Source organism: Nannospalax galili, unplaced genomic scaffold (genome assembly GCF_000622305.1).
Source record: "Nannospalax galili isolate Female #2095 unplaced genomic scaffold, S.galili_v1.0 scaffold11, whole genome shotgun sequence".
Lineage (NCBI taxonomy): Eukaryota > Metazoa > Chordata > Mammalia > Rodentia > Spalacidae > Nannospalax > Nannospalax galili.
Window position 1 is genome coordinate 6,597,705 of NW_008330735.1, and position 15,451 is coordinate 6,613,155.

Consider the following 15,451-nt stretch of genomic DNA (forward strand, 5'->3'; position numbering starts at 1 on the left):
AGGAGGGGCCCAAGATCGGGGCAGCCCGCGGCAGCTGCCCGAGTGACGACTGCCGGCAGCGCGGCGCCCGGAGGAGACGGAGCCGCGGGCCCCGGTGTCGCGGCCTTCCCCGTGGTCTCTCTGCTAAGAATGGGTCCTCACCACCGCGGGCCGCGCATCCCGCGCCGCCCGTAGGCCCCAGCTCCGGCCGGCGCGTCACCGCCCCTTGCCCGGGTCCAGCCGTCCCCACCCCAGATCCCCGGGAAGGAAGATGAGGGAGACGGGCCCGGCGCTCGGCAGCCAGAGCAGCAGCAGCAGTAGCTGCAGTAGCAGCGGTCGGGGGAGGGTGTTTCGCCGTTTCCTCTCAGCCGCCAGGACAAGATGGCAGCGGCCGCGGAGAGGGGCTGAGCCCCGGCTGGGTGGTGCCGCCTGCTGAAGCGCTTGGCTCCCTGTCCCTCGCACGGCCCCCGCGACCCACCCCGGACATGCTTAGGGCTGCGGCCGCCCGAAGCGAGGAGAGCGCGGGCCTCTAGGAAGGTAAGGCAGTCGGGCGAGGGCGTCCACACGCGGGGTGGGGAGCTCCGGGCGTCGGGGGCCTGGAGGCCGACTGACCCCTCAGCGGGGCCCACCTCACCGCTCCCGCTCGCGCTCCGGGTCTGCCCGGGCGAACGGCCCGGAGGCTTCCGGGAGGCCGCCAGCACGCCAGGCCGGGAGCGGGGGCCGCGCGTGTTTCGGCGCCTGTTTCTGCGCGCGCTGGCGCAGCCTCCGGGAAGCCGCCTTGGCCGCGCAGGGCCGTCCGGGCCTCCCCCTCTGCCCAGGTTGCGCAACGGCTCTTCCCAGCAACCGAAGTTTTGTTGGGTCCCGCCTGGGGCCTCTCTGCTCTGCCGCTCTAGGCCGTCAGCACGGAGACTTGGTTCCTTTCATAAATGGGAAACAAACAGAAACACGCGCACGCACGCCAGCCGAGCGGCCCGGCCTCGGGGCTGCACCGGGGAGGCCTTGTGGCCGGTCACTGGCGTCCCGGGGCGGCGGGTTTGGAAGGTGTCAACTAGGGGACGTGCGTGCGTGTGATTGTTGGGGAGGAGAAATGTGAGCCGCGGCTCCGCGTCCCCGGTGGCGGCGGGAGGAAGGCGTGGCGGCCGCGCGGCGGGGCTGTTGCCGGCTTCTCTCGTTACACTGGCGGCAGCGGCCAGGCTTCCCTTCGCGCCCCGGGAGGAGTCGGAGGAAAGGACTCAGGACCAGAATGTCTGTGTTCCTGACTGGGGGGAGACGACTGTTGTAAAATGGTATGTGGATGTTTCCCAATCTTATCTCTCCTTGAGGAATTGAGCTGGAAGGGTGTGTGCGTAAATTATCTTGGACCTGTTGGAGAATAGTCACAACATGTTTAGTCCTTGAACCGTGTTTTCACAACCTCTTGCTGGCATGTTAGGGAATTTATTTTTCCACCTGTCAGTTCTCTGCTTATAGGAGTTTCTATTAGCAGCTGCTGCAGCTGCCAGCGGAATTTTTCGGATTTCACGTTATCGCGGGGTTTACGGGAAAAACTCATGGTTACTTTTGTTGTCAACTTTATTTTGGTGTCTCTCTGGTACAGGGCTGGAAAAGTTAGCTGGTAAACCAGTCTGCGCTTCTGGGTGCCTCTGAGTTGTTTGGAGATCGGGTGGTTTTTATTTTTGTTTTCTATTTTAGGTTTTTGCTTTGAAGCTATAGCCTGTGGAGTGGAAGTACTTATATCCAAGAGGTCCCTTTCTGATTATGAAACTTTCTTCTGGATCGGTGCTTTTTGCTTGTTACGTTACTGTTTACCAAGAAAAATATTTTAGTGCTTCATTCACATTTAATATTTCAGCAACTGGGCAAGTCTCATCGTGTGTTTGATAAGTCTAGATTCTGCTTATGTTTGCAAGTGCAGTGCTAATTTTATACAATGAGCAATGATAAGGTGTAGATAGGTCATGATTAAGCTTAGTATTTTAAGTAAACAAAATATGATTGACCTTTTAAAATTTATTTTCTTTTTTTGATTGTATTATGCGTTCCTACCACTTACCAGTAATTGAAATTAAACCAACTCAAGTTCTTTATTTTGAAATCAACAGGGGTATTTCTTGGTATGTTTATGGCTGCATTCAGAAAGTATAATGGGTTCTTTCTTGTGAAATTTAGTGCTTAGCCTGTATGAGGCTTATTTTTCTTCAAATATATTGATTATTTTAAGTTTTTTTTTTTTTACAGTAGTGATGTACAGAAATAATCTGATTTTTCAGTATTTGGCCATTTCATTGCATTTTGCATTTTTTGGTGAAAATTAATTCTTTGGGCCTGCCTTTTCAGTTGAGGGAATATATTTTCAAAGAAAAATATTTCAGAGTGATAGATGGAAAAAAGCTATGCTTTAAACAGGTAAGATGAGCTTGAACTCTAGAACAAAACTGGCCATTAAATGTTTCAAATTTATATTTGGACATTGCTGACTACAGTAGCTAAACATACATATTAGGCAAGCAGATCATAACATGGTGAGACAGTCTTAGCTTATTGTCGTAATACCTTTTCCATTGAACTAGTCATTATCTTGTTTATAAACCAGTCATTGGCTTCTGGGCCTGGAGTTTTTAGAGTCCCTTTAAAGTAGACTGTGTCTATGAGATAATTCTTAAAAACATGTTTGAAAAGAAGCTGTAGATCATGCTATTTTAATTTTTTGGATGTTCTGTCATAGGATATCTCATAAAGTAGGGTTACAAATTACAGAGGTAGGTTGCTGTAGCCAGTACAGCACTTGACACATAGATGTTTGTTTAATGCAAAGTACTCAAGGCTTGCTTTCTTTCAGCTTCAAAAAGCAACAGCTATGAAATAACCCTCATGATTGAAACTTTGTTTTTCAATATTTGCTACATGAACACTAAAGACATGGAGAAGGAGAAAATGTCAATCTCACAATGTGGAATTGTTTCTCAAACCTGATTTACACATTTAAATGGAATGCTTGTTTTCATAAATATTTTTTTGATGTGGGAGGAATTAACTTTCTAATACAGTTCTCAATGCAACAGGTCATCTAGTATGATAAGGTAGATGAGAATTGCACTGTTGGTGGTTAATTCAAAGGCATAGAAATGTGGTTTCCTTTGCAGCTTCACCCAAGTTTGGATGTGAAAAGATGTCATGGCAATATTTGAATCTTAGGCTGATCTAAGAACTTGGAAATTCTCCATTGTAAAACGTCTTTCCACAAGTCCTTACTTATGCCTTGTAGTTATTAGAGAACACAGGCTAAACCGATATATGATTATAATGTTGTGGCCAAAATAAATATTCTTCTTGTGAAATTTTTGGGTTGCAGTTGCCCTAATTTTTTAATGTCCAGAGACCAGACTAAAACAATGTTGCATATTTATGTTGGGAGCTACTTGGAGGACCAACTGCTAGAAGTCTGATACAGGAGGGGACTCTTCATTTCTGTTTGTTCAAAAGTACTCCCCTTCTTCCACACTTTAACTAGGGTGTAGTATTTCTCTCTGTGGAACAGAAAACAACTTTCACTGAAAACTTAGTGAGGGGCAACTTTTATATGTGATATAAATGTAAGATTAAAGGAATTATCTTCCATGTTCTCACTGGTTCTGTTCATCAACTTAAAAGTTATAATCTGCCCTAGTACCTTGTACTTAATATAACTTGAAGAAGGATATATATTTTGAGCAGAAGAGGTTTTTTTTTTTCTCCCTAGAGTTCTATATAGCCAGCATAGGGAAATTTAGTTCATTTCTTGCAGTTGCCTTAGCATAATTGAGTGGTTTGGTATGCTTCTATAGCTCTGTCATAATTGCTCTAGATCATACTGTAGGGTCTAGGGAGAATAGATATATGGAGGGATGTATGGTATGCATCATATATTGTATGTGTGTGGACATTGTCTTTGTCAAAGTGGACTTTGTGTTTTTTAGCACATCAGGCAGGCACTCTCAGTTGATACTCATGGTACTAACTAAGGCCTCTGTGCTTAGGTACCAGGGCTTGTGCTATAGACTAGGGGCCTCTGTTGTTCCTACTCTTACAGGAGTTAAAAGAGCCTAAGAATTGAATGAGTGTTGATAATGTTGATAATCATGTTTTTAGAGTGGCTTTTGTTTTTAGCAGATTTACTTTATCTTTTTGTTTTAAGGTAGGAATTTACTATGTAGCCCTGGCTGGCCTGGAACTTGCTATTGTAGACTAAGCTGGCCTTGAACTCAGAGAGATTTGCCTGTCTCTGCCTCCCAAGTACTGGGATTAAAGGTATATACTACCACTCCCAGTTTATTTATTTATTTTTTAACCTTAAATATATTGTGGGCCCGTGATGTAGCTCAATTGGTAAAACACTTGCCTAGTATGCACAAATCTCTGGGTTTGATTCCCAACACTGCATAAAAACCCATGTGTGTTGGTACATGTATATAATCTTAGAATGTGACACATGGACCCTGTTTTTTAAACTTAAAATTTTTATTGTTTTTATATGTGTATAAGTGTATTGCCTGCATGTATGTAAGTGCACCCATGTCATGCAATGCCCTTGGAGGTCAGAAGAGGGCTGGAATTATGGATGGTTGTTAGCTGCTGTGTGGGTGCTGGGATTTGAACCTCTCCAGCTTCCTAAGCCCTGTTTTTTGGGTTTTTTTTTTTTTTGGTATTTTTGAGACAGGGTCTCCCTGTAGCCCCTACTGGCCTGGAGCTAGTTATGTAGACCAGGTTGGCCTTGAACTCACAGAGATCTGCCTGTCTTTGTGCCTCCCAAGTGCTGGGATTACAGGTATGTGTCACTATGCCAGGTCTAAACCCTGTTTTTTTTAAAGGTTTTGTTACAATGAACCAAACAATTTCTCTAATTTTCTAAAAGAGTGAAAAATTTTCTCTTGCAAGAGACCAAGTAGGAGTGATATACTGAAGGAGCAGTGAGGTAGATAAGGTGGGGGGCCTGGGCAGGTAGGGGAAGAGTTGGGTTTAATTAGATTTGAGAGACCAAAGTCTGCTTTGATTTATATGCCCCTGTTGCTCAAGTCCCAAGTTCATTTAGTTGTATTTAGTGAACAATTATGGTAGCTTGAGGGAAAGATTCAGCTGGTGCCACTTGCTATGTGATCAGTCCTATGAGATAATCCCTCTGTCATCTTTGACTAAAACTTTTCAAATCATTTTCTTCTCTCGTGTCCCTTCTTTATTTATTATTTTTATTTTATGTGTATGTGTGTATTGCCTGAGTGTAGATAAATGCACCCATGTTGTGCAATGCCCTAGGAGAGAAGAGGAGAGGCTATCGGATCCCCTGGGACTCGAGTTATGGACAATTGTTAGCTACCATGTGGGTGTTGGGTGTCAAACCCAGGTCTTCTGGAAGAACAACCAGTGTTCTTAACCGCTGAACCATCTTTCCAACCCCAAGGATGATAAACTTTATATAGGTTAAAAAAAGCAGTCAGTTCTGGTGGTATCAGCTTTTAATTTCTGTTTCTTGGGAGGCTATGGCAGAAGGATGGTGAGTTCAAGGCTAGCCTGGGCAACTTAGTGAGACCTTGTCTTAACAAAAGTAAAGGAGGACTAGGTATATAGTTAATTGGTAGAGTTCATGAGTGAGGCCCTAAAAAAAGTCTCACATTACTGGGATCTCTGAAATCAGAAGAGCCAAGAGCATAGAGTCTAATATTGGTATTAAAATGAGTTTGACTTGTTTGTATTTTGTTTTAAAAGTTCCTTTTTAATTTTTAAAAAATATTCTTTTTTATGTGAATGAGTGTATTGCCTGCATGTGTGTAAATGCACCGTGCAATGCCTGTGGAGGTCAGAAGGGCGACAGATTCCCTGAAACTGGAGTTATAGATGATTGTGCGCTTCCCTGTGGATGCTGGGAATTGAACCCGGGTCCTCTGCAAGAGCAGCCAGGGCTCTTAACTGCTGAGCCATCTCTCCAGCCCCAGAAGTATAGTGTTTTTCTTATTTGAGCTGTAACTTTCTTGGTTGAACAAAGATCTAAGTTGTCAAAGACTGATTCTTTAGTATAATTCTTGGTCACATTGAAAGTAAAAGATTGTCATGGCTAGTCATCTGTATCCCCTGCCCCTGCCAATAATTGTTCATGGTGGAGAACATTTCCAAGTTTGAAAACTTGCTAAGATATGATGTGTATTAAAAAAATCAGATTAGGGCTGGGGATGTAGCTCAGTTGATAGACTGCTTGCTTTGCATTCATGAAGCCTGGGCCTCATCTCCAATACCACAGAGAACCAGAACATGATAGTGCATGCCTCTAATTCCAGCACTCAGGAGGAGGAAGAGGCCAGAGGATCAGAAATCCATCGTCTTCAGATACATAGTGAGCTCAAGGCCAGTCTGGCTATGAAACCATGTCTTTAAAAAAAAAATCAGGCTAGTAGAATATGAGTCACTTCTCTTTTTTTTTTTTTTTTTTGGCCTTTTTTGAGACAGGGTCTCTTTGTAGCCTGTAGAACTCACAGACATCTTCCTGCATCTGCTTCTGGAGTGCTGGGATTAAAAGCATGTGCCACCATGCCTGGCCTTAGGGTTTTTGTTTTGTTTTTGTTGTTTTTTTTAAATTTATTACTTTTATTTTATGTGTGTGTGTTGCCTGCATGTGTGTATATGCACCCGTGCCATGCATTCCCTTGGAGGTCAGAAGAGGGTGTTGGATACCCTGGAACTGGAATTACATACGGTTGTTAGCCGCCATGTGGGTGCTGGAAATCAAACCCAGGTCGTCTGCAAGAACAACCAGTGCTTTTAACCACTGAGCCATCTCCCAGCCCCTCTCCCTTTAGTTTTGTTATTTTTAATATTATAAATTATATTTAATTAAATAAGGACTACCAAGAAAATTGTCTGAAAGTTTGATAGAAAATATGAAACTGGGGGCTGGAGAGATGGCTCACCAGTTAAGAGCATGGGCTACTCTTGCAGAGGACCTGGGTTCGAATCCCAGCACCCACATGGCCACTAACAACGGTAGCTCCAGTTCCAGGGGATCTGACACCCTCTTCTTTCCTCCATAGGTACTGCACAACACAGGTGCACTTACATACATGCAGGCATAGCAGTCATACACAAAATAAAAACAAAAAAATATGAACCTTGGCCATTATTTGCATCTTAAAAATTAGCAAAAGTATAGACTGGTTGTGGTGGCACTTGTGGGGGCAGAGACAGGTGTATCTCTCTGTGAGATTCAGGCCAGCCTGGTCCACAAAGTGAGTTCCAGGCCGGCTGGGGCTACAGGGAGGCCCTGTATCCAAAAAAAAAAAAAAAAAAAGAGCAAAAGCAAAAATACTATTCCAACTCACAACTCTACATCATTTCCTCTTCTTTTTCTTTTCTTCCTTTTTTTTGAGATGGGATCATTATAGCTCAGGTAACTGAGGCTGGGTTCGAACTTTTGGTAGTTCTGCCTCAGCTTCCCAAGATATTGCAGGTGTGGGTCACTTAATTCTTTATCACGTCCATGCTGTGTTGTATATTGTTCATAAATTTTCACAAAATATTTTGAATTTTTATAAATAGTGAACTTTGAAACATTTCAGGAAATAACTTCTTTACAAATGTTTCCTAACTTACAAAGGGGTTACATGAAGGCCTGAAAATTTCGTTCTTTTAATGCTTTGTTCAATAATACAGAACCTTGGTAAGCTATATGGCTTTTGATATATAATGCTGCAGTTTTAAGTAGCTAATAAGTTAGAATGATAACATTGAAAATTGGATATGGCTTTCAAGAGGCATTGCTTCAAAAGTATCATTTAAAGTAATTCTGAAAGCTAGGTGTGATGGAGCACACCTTTAATTCCAGCACTTGGGAGGCAGAGGCAGAGCAGAGGCAGATGGATCCAAGCCAGTCTAGTCTACATAGTTCCAGGCAAGCTGGGGCAACAGGGAGATCCTTTCTAAAAAAGAAAAATTTGAGGGCTTTAGATGTGTAATTAATTGAGATTAAATAGGGCATAGCGACTAAATCCAGGTAAAAATGACAGGTTATGTTTCTCTGGAGTCAGTAGCTGTGGTGTAATACATTGCTGCATTCTTTTATAGCCTAGATTGGCCTTGAACTTGTGATCCTCCTTCCTGAGATTACTGGCATGTGCCACTATGTTTATGTTGCTAGAAGTCCTTGGGGTGTGTTTGTGTGTGTGCAAACAACTTGTACCGTTTCCTCCCTTGGTACCAATGAGGTACGAGTCTACCAAAATGCAGACTGGGAAACCAGTAAGTTTATTGGGCTTACTTAATGAGCAGTGGGTTTTACTTTCAGGAGTGTGCGTGTTCCTCCCAGTGTCACACTGGTCTTCACCCAGCCATGGATGATAGCTTCCCCACAGCCTTATAAAATGACCCTCCCTTACTCTTCCCCAGCCTATGTACTCTAACTCTTCCCCTAGGCTAGGTGTAGTTAGGGTGGAGTTGCTTATCACTGGTTGAGAAGTATGACTAGATACTCAGTTGAGGGTCCCGTGACTCTCCCCGCTCTTCCTGCGCAGGGTGTCAGCTATCTGCAAATCCAGCTGTGATGCTCTTAGTCAAGATGGTGTAGCTGAGCTCAGAAAGATGACATCTGTCTGAGGACAGTTCTGTACAATAACTTGGCTATATTATAGGAAAAAAAATTTATTTTGCATGTATGAGTGTTTTGTCTGCATGTGCAGTACTAGAAGAGACTAGAAGAGGCTGTCAGATTCCTGGAACTGGATGGTTTGCTGAAGTATGGATGCTGGGAACCTAACCCAGTGGTTTTAAACACTGAGCCATCTCCCATCTCTCCAACCCCTCATTCCTTTTTTTTTTTGTCTTTTTTGAGATAGGGTCTTCCTGTAGCCCCAGGTGGCCTGGAACTATGTACACCAGGCTGGCCTTGAACTCACAGAGATCCACCTGCCTCTGCCTCCTGAGCGTTGAGATTAAAGGCATGCACCACCATGCCAGACCTGCATTACATTCTTAAAATGAAAGACAATGTATTTTTGACCAGTTCTAATGAGTTTTGGTGGAGATAGTACATGTATTTCTGTACGGTATTGATTGTAAATATAAAGTTAGTATAAAAATAATTCTGAGTCCAAAAATAGTGTGTTTGTAATCTCCTTTGTATGCTTCTTTTTGGGTAGCTGGATTATAGGCTTTATCCACAAAAAATGAAATTTTATTACAGCAGGTAAGAGCAGGGCTCTTCTTTAACTGCTGAGTGATCTCTCCAGCCCTCATTTAACTTTTTTTCTCTTTGAGACAGGGTCTTCCTGTAGTCCCAGCCAAACTGGAACTCACTATGTGCACCAGGCTGGCCTGTGAGATCTGATTGCCTCTGCCTCCCAGAGCGCTGGGATTAAAGGCATGTGCCACCACATCCAGTCTCCATTTAACTTTCTTTTTATTTTAAATGTTTTATTTATTATTTTCATTTTATGTGTTTGAGTGTATTAGCCTGTATGTGTGTAAGTGCACCTGTGTCACTCAATGCCTGGAGTACTTGTGGAGGTCAGAAAAAGGCCTCAGATCCCTGGAACTGGCGTTACAGATGGTTGTTAGCCACCATGTGGGTGCTGGGAGTTGAACTCGGGTCCTCTGTAAGAGCAGTCACTGCTCTTAACTGAGTCAGCTCTCTAGTCTCCCATTTAACTTTTTAAAGATTGTTTATTTTAGCCCGGTGTGGTGGTGTGGATCTTTAATCCCAGCACTCATGAGGAAGAGGCAGTTGGATCTCTGTGAGTTTAAGGCCAGTCAGGTCTACATAGAGAGTTCCAGGCCAGCTGGGGCTACAGGGAGACCCTGTCTTAAAAAAACCAAAAAAAAAAAAAAAAAAAAAAGGGTTTATTTCATTTTGATAGAATGAAGTGTTTAAACCAGCTATGATAATTTTATAATATAATATATATTCCCAGCATTGGAGAGTTCAAGGCAAGAGGATCTCAAGATCCAGGCAGGTCTTAAGCTCTATACTAAGACCCTATTTTGGGGTCTCAGGAGGTGACTCAGTGGTTAAAGCTGTGCTTCACAAGCAACAAGTGTGAGGACCTGAGTTTGGACCCCTAGAACCCAGGTAAATGTCAGGTGGGTGTGGCAACCTGCTTTTAATTCCTACACTCAGGAGGCAGAGATGGGAATCCCTGGAGCAAGTTGGTTAGCTAGACTAGTCTTAATTGGCAAGTTCTGGGTTCACTGAGGCCCTGCCCCAATGAATAAGGTGAGAAGTGATTGAGAAAGACTCTGGATATCAACCTCGGACCTCTTTGTGCACATATATGTCCATGTGCACCCTCACACACATGCAGCCATATACATGTGAACATATACATACAACACACACACAACAGGAAAAGGAAAAACAAGGATCCTATTTTGGAAAAAAAAAATCAGTATTTAAATGAATAATATTAAAATATCAAAGTGTTTACCTTTTAGTGTCCCTTACCCCCAATAGGGTTTCCACTGTGTCGCCCAGGCTGGTTTCCATCTCCTGGGCTCAAGTGCTGCTCCCACCTCAGCTTCTTGAGTGCAGCATCCATAGGCTCCTGGCTCTCCTTGTAGTGATTAAGCTAAAAAAGGTCCCCTGTAGCCCTGACTAGCCTCAAACCCTGAGGTGTCAAGGTTAAGTCTGAGTTGATGATTCTCATGCTTCTACATCCCAAATGCTGGGGTTACAGGCATGCACTCACACACTTGACTTGGCTGATTTTCTTTAGCATTTTAACATGCTCAAATGTGAGGTCCTAAGACAGTCATTTTCAAATGAACCAAGTCTGTAGCCCAATTTCCTTTTTCTGTTTCTTCCAAACTTCTTAAGCATTTTCCCAGTAACAGTTTTTCCCATTCTGGTCTCATCAAGTTATTCCCATTGTCAGTAGTTTATTTCTGGTTTATATATTCCTTGGGATGAATGCGTCCATAGTGTCCTCAACTCTAGGCTCTCTATCCAGATTTTGAACTGCCTATTAATGGAAATATTTTTTTCTCAAGCTGACTTGACTATCTTATTTGTGAAGTTATTCCTTTGTATTCTCCATTTGGTATGCTTATTTCTGCTGCTTTCAAAAAATGTTTAGGCTGGGCATGGTGGTGCACACCTTTAATCCCAGCATTTGGGTCGTAGTGGGAGGCAGAGGCAGGCGGATCTCTGTGAGTTCAAGGCCAGCCTGATCTACAAAGTGAGTCTTAGGGGCTACAGGGAGACCCTGTGAGCTGGGACCCTGTCTCAAAAAGACCAAAAAAAAAAAAAAAAAAAGTTATTTGTGTGTGTGTTGTGGTGGTGGGGTGGATACCCGTGCTTGGGCTTCTGTGTGGAGGTCAGAGAACAATTTTGTGGAGTCATTTCTGTTTTCACCTTTTTGTGAGTTGCTAGGATTGAGCTCAGGTCTCCAGGCTTGCGTAGCAAGTGCATTTGATCAATTGAACCCATCTTGCAGACCCCCTACAGTTTACTTTTAAAACTTAAAATCTGGCTTGGCATGGTGGTATATGCCTTTAATACCAGCACTCAGAGACAGGCAGCTGGGTCTTTCTGAGTTTGAAGCCATAGCAACTTTCAGATCAGCCAGGGCTGCATAGTAAGACCCTCTCTCAAAAACAGAAAAACCTCAAAACCTTAAATCTGAAAATACTTGTTTTTGATGGTTGTATTAAAATCTGTATAGTCCAGTAAGAAGTTATATATGCAGAAGATAGACTGTTATCCTATTGAAACAGTAGTGAGAGGTGCTGTAGAGATGGGTCAGTGGTTAAGCGCACTGACTGCTCTTCCAGAGGACCTGGGTTCAATTTCCAGCATCCACATGGAGGCTTAACAATCTCCATCCAGCTCCAGGAGATTCAACACCTTCTGGCCTCCGTGGACATTGCACAACATGCGTGCACTTGTATACATGCATACCCCTCTCTTTGACACACACACACACACACACACACACACACACGCCCCAAAATAGTGAGAATGGCAGAATTCTTGTCTGCCAAGTGAGAAGCCTGGGTTTAATTCTTGGCCCATGTAGTGCCTGGTCCCTTTACTGGTCAAAATACTGAGAATAAATGATTGATAAATGCCCAGCTATAAACGAGGTATTTGTATTGCCTCCTCTAAGGCTGGAGGATGCAAAGAATATAAGAACCAGAAGAATTTGGGAGTGGCAAATGCTGACTTTCAGGCATGGCGTGGCTCTTTTTCAAAAATATTATTATTTGGACTAGAGAAATGTATCTGGTTAAGAGCACCGACTGCTCTCTTGCAGAGGACCTGGGTTTGTTTCCTGGCATCCACATGGTTCCTAACAACCACCTGTAACTCCAGTTCCAGGGGAATCTGACACTGTCTTCTGGTCTCCTTGGGCACTGCATGCATGGGTGCACCTACATATATGTAGGCAAAATATACACATAAAACTTAAATTATTTTAAATTCATGTATATGTGTGTGTTGTTTGTGTATCTGCCTCCTGTGTGCAGGCCCCTATGGGGGCTAGAAGAGGGCATTGGTGTCTTCCTTTATTACTCTTAAGTTTTTGAGATTGAGTCTCAGTGACTGTGGAACTCACTGATAGCTAGACTGGCTGGCCAGTGGTCCCTTGGGATCCTTCTGTCTGCTTCCTAGAGCTGAGATGCTAGACACCTGTTGCCATGCCTGGGTTTTTATGTGAATGTTGGGAATTTGAACTGGGATCCTCATGCTTGTGCAGCAAGCATTTTTCCTGCTGAGCCATCTTCCCAGCCCTACTAAAATGTTTTTAAATTTTGCGTTAGTGCAGTCACTGTAGCAATTTGATTAGAGGTCACTGTATTGGCTTAGTAATGATTTTTAGTTTTCGTGGTTCTTCTTTTTCTTTTAAAAATTAAAAAAAAATTTTTTTAAAGGCAGGGTTGCACTCTGTAGCCCTGACTGACTTGGAATTCACTGTGTAGTCCAGGCTGTGTAGTGCTTGTGGTTGTCCTCTTGACTTAGTCACTCTAGTGCTGGACTTAGGAAAAGCCATGTACCATCAGACTTGCCTTTTTGTCTCATGTTATTTGTTGTTGCTATTATTCAGAAATTTCATTCAGACAAATCTGAATTAAGTTTTTCTTATTATATGGTTGTAAGATATATGTATATTTCTTTATTTTTTGGTCTTTGTGAGACAGTTTTCCTGTAGCTCTAGCAGTCTTGAACTCACTGTGTAGACCAGGCTGGCCTTGAACTCAGAGATCTTCCTGCCTCTGCCTCCCGAGTGCTGGGATTAAAGGGTGCGCCACCACGCCCAGCCCTATGTATGTCTGTCCGTCCGTCCATCTGTCTGTCCATCTGCCTATCTGTCTGTCTACCTACCTACCTATCTAAAACTTTGGATTATGTATTGGTAGTGTGGCTATTTGATTATTTTGTGTATGTGTCTGCAAATCGGCCTGTGTTGTAGAGGTCAGAGGAAAACTTCCACAAGCTGGTTCTTGAGGTAGGGTCTCTATTGTTTCTGCCTCTGTATAGCTTTTTACATGGATTTAGGGGATCAAACTTAAGCTGTCAGGCTCAGCTGAAAGCATGCTGAACCATCTCTCTAACTTGGTAGTATGACTTTATACGAATATAAAACCAAAAAAGGTTTTCTTTTTCTTTCTCCAACTGAGAATTAAACCTAGGGCTTCCTGCATGCTAGGGCACTGCTCCATCACTGAGATATGTTCCTACTCCCAGAACTCAGTTTTGCTATGAGACTTGTAGTAAAAAATAGAAATAAGTGACTTTCTAGTACTCAGCTTATTGGAATCATCCTAACAATAGTCTCCATAGTGACACCAGGACAGCTGGGGCTACAGGGAGACCCTGTCTCAAAAAGATAAATAAATAAATAAATAAATAAATAAATAAATAAATAAATAAATAAATAAATAATCTTTTATAATTCATACTTTTAACACTTTAACATTCTATTAACACCACCTTATATACAACGCTTAGCTAGAATGTGCAGTAACTCAAAAATACTGTCCACACAATGGAACATCCAATTAAAGCAGCAGCTGGCTAGTTCTGGACTGGGCACTAGGACCAGAAAGATTTTCTTGTGGCCTAATGCTCTTGTATTTCTGAATACTCCATCTCTTTGTGCTACTCCTGTACGCCAAGTACTCCAATACCAGTTTTTTGTTATTATGTCAATGTCCAACTCTACTTACCTATAGCAGGATCTGGATAGGGCAGATCTTGAGGGGAGCTATAGTAGGCCTCAAGGGTGAAAGGTTCCTTTCTATAAAATGTGAGGACTTTGGAGAAAGGAGCGGCATGATTTTTAGGGAAGACTTCACAGTCACTGGATGGAAGAACAACACAAAGACACAAATTTATTGTTTGGCTTTTTTTTTTTTTGTCTTTTTGAGACAGGGTCTCCCTGTAGTCCGAGCTTTCCTGGAACTCACTGTGTAAACCAGACTGGCCTTGAACTCACAGAGATCCACCTGCCTCTGCCTCCCAAGAGCTGGGACTGCAGGCATGTGCCACCACGCCTGGCTCACTTTGGCTTTTTAAAAAAAATTATTTATTTTTAATTTTATGTGTGAGTGTATACTGCCTGCATATATTGCACCTGAGTCACGTGGTGCCCACGGAGGTCAGAAGAGGGCATCAGATCCCCTGGAAATGAAGTTACAGGTGGTTGTTAGCCACCTGGGTGCTCTGCGAGAGCAGACAGTGCTCCTAAACCCTGAACCCTCTCTCCAGCTACCACTTTGGCTTTTTGAGACAGGGTTTCATGTAGTCCAGATGGCCTTGAATTCCTGATTGTTTTGCTTGCACCTCCCAGGTATTGGGATTATAGGCCTGTATCACCACACCTGCTCTGTTTTGTCCTTATATTAGCGTGATATGTGAATATAGAATGTTATACTATGGGAAGGACCAGAGTCATTTTTCTTTTCAGAGTTAGTCTTTAGGGGCTGAAGAAATGGCTCAGTGGTTAAAAGTACTGACTGTTCTTGCAGAAGACCCAGGTTTGAATCCCAGCACCCACATGGTGGCTAACAACCATCTGTAACTTAAATTCCAGGGAATCCAGTGTTCTCTTCTGTCCTCTGTGGGCACTATACAACAGGGGTGCATTTACATATATGCAAGCATAACATTCATATATATAAAGTAGAAATAAATAAAAGAATTACAAAAAAATCAGTGTTTAAAACGTTGTTGGGAGTGGGGAACTGGAGAGATAACTCAGTGGTTAAGAGCACTGGCTGCTTTTGCAGAGGACACATGTTCAGTTCCCACCACCCACATGGCAGCTATAACTGTCCTTAACTCTAGTTCCAGGGGATATGACACCCTGTTCTGGCTTCTGAGGGCATTGCATGAACATGGTGCACTTATATGCATGCAGATAAAACACTCATACACATTAAATAAAAATAAATAAAACAACAGAACATTTGAAAGGTTGTTTGGGATAGTCAGTACTTGTAGAACTTGTCATATATA

At 43.0% G+C, this 15,451-nt stretch overlaps 1 protein-coding gene across 1 annotated transcript in view; it reads left to right on the forward strand.

Moving 5' to 3' along the window:
- Window positions 1-15,451, forward strand: part of Hipk3 (homeodomain interacting protein kinase 3) — a 107,656-nt gene continuing 92,205 nt past the window's right edge. Inside the window, exon 1 of the mRNA XM_008851608.1 lies at window positions 1-516. The gene's annotated coding sequence lies outside the window, so the exon portion shown is untranslated. The remainder of the gene's footprint in view (window positions 517-15,451) is intronic.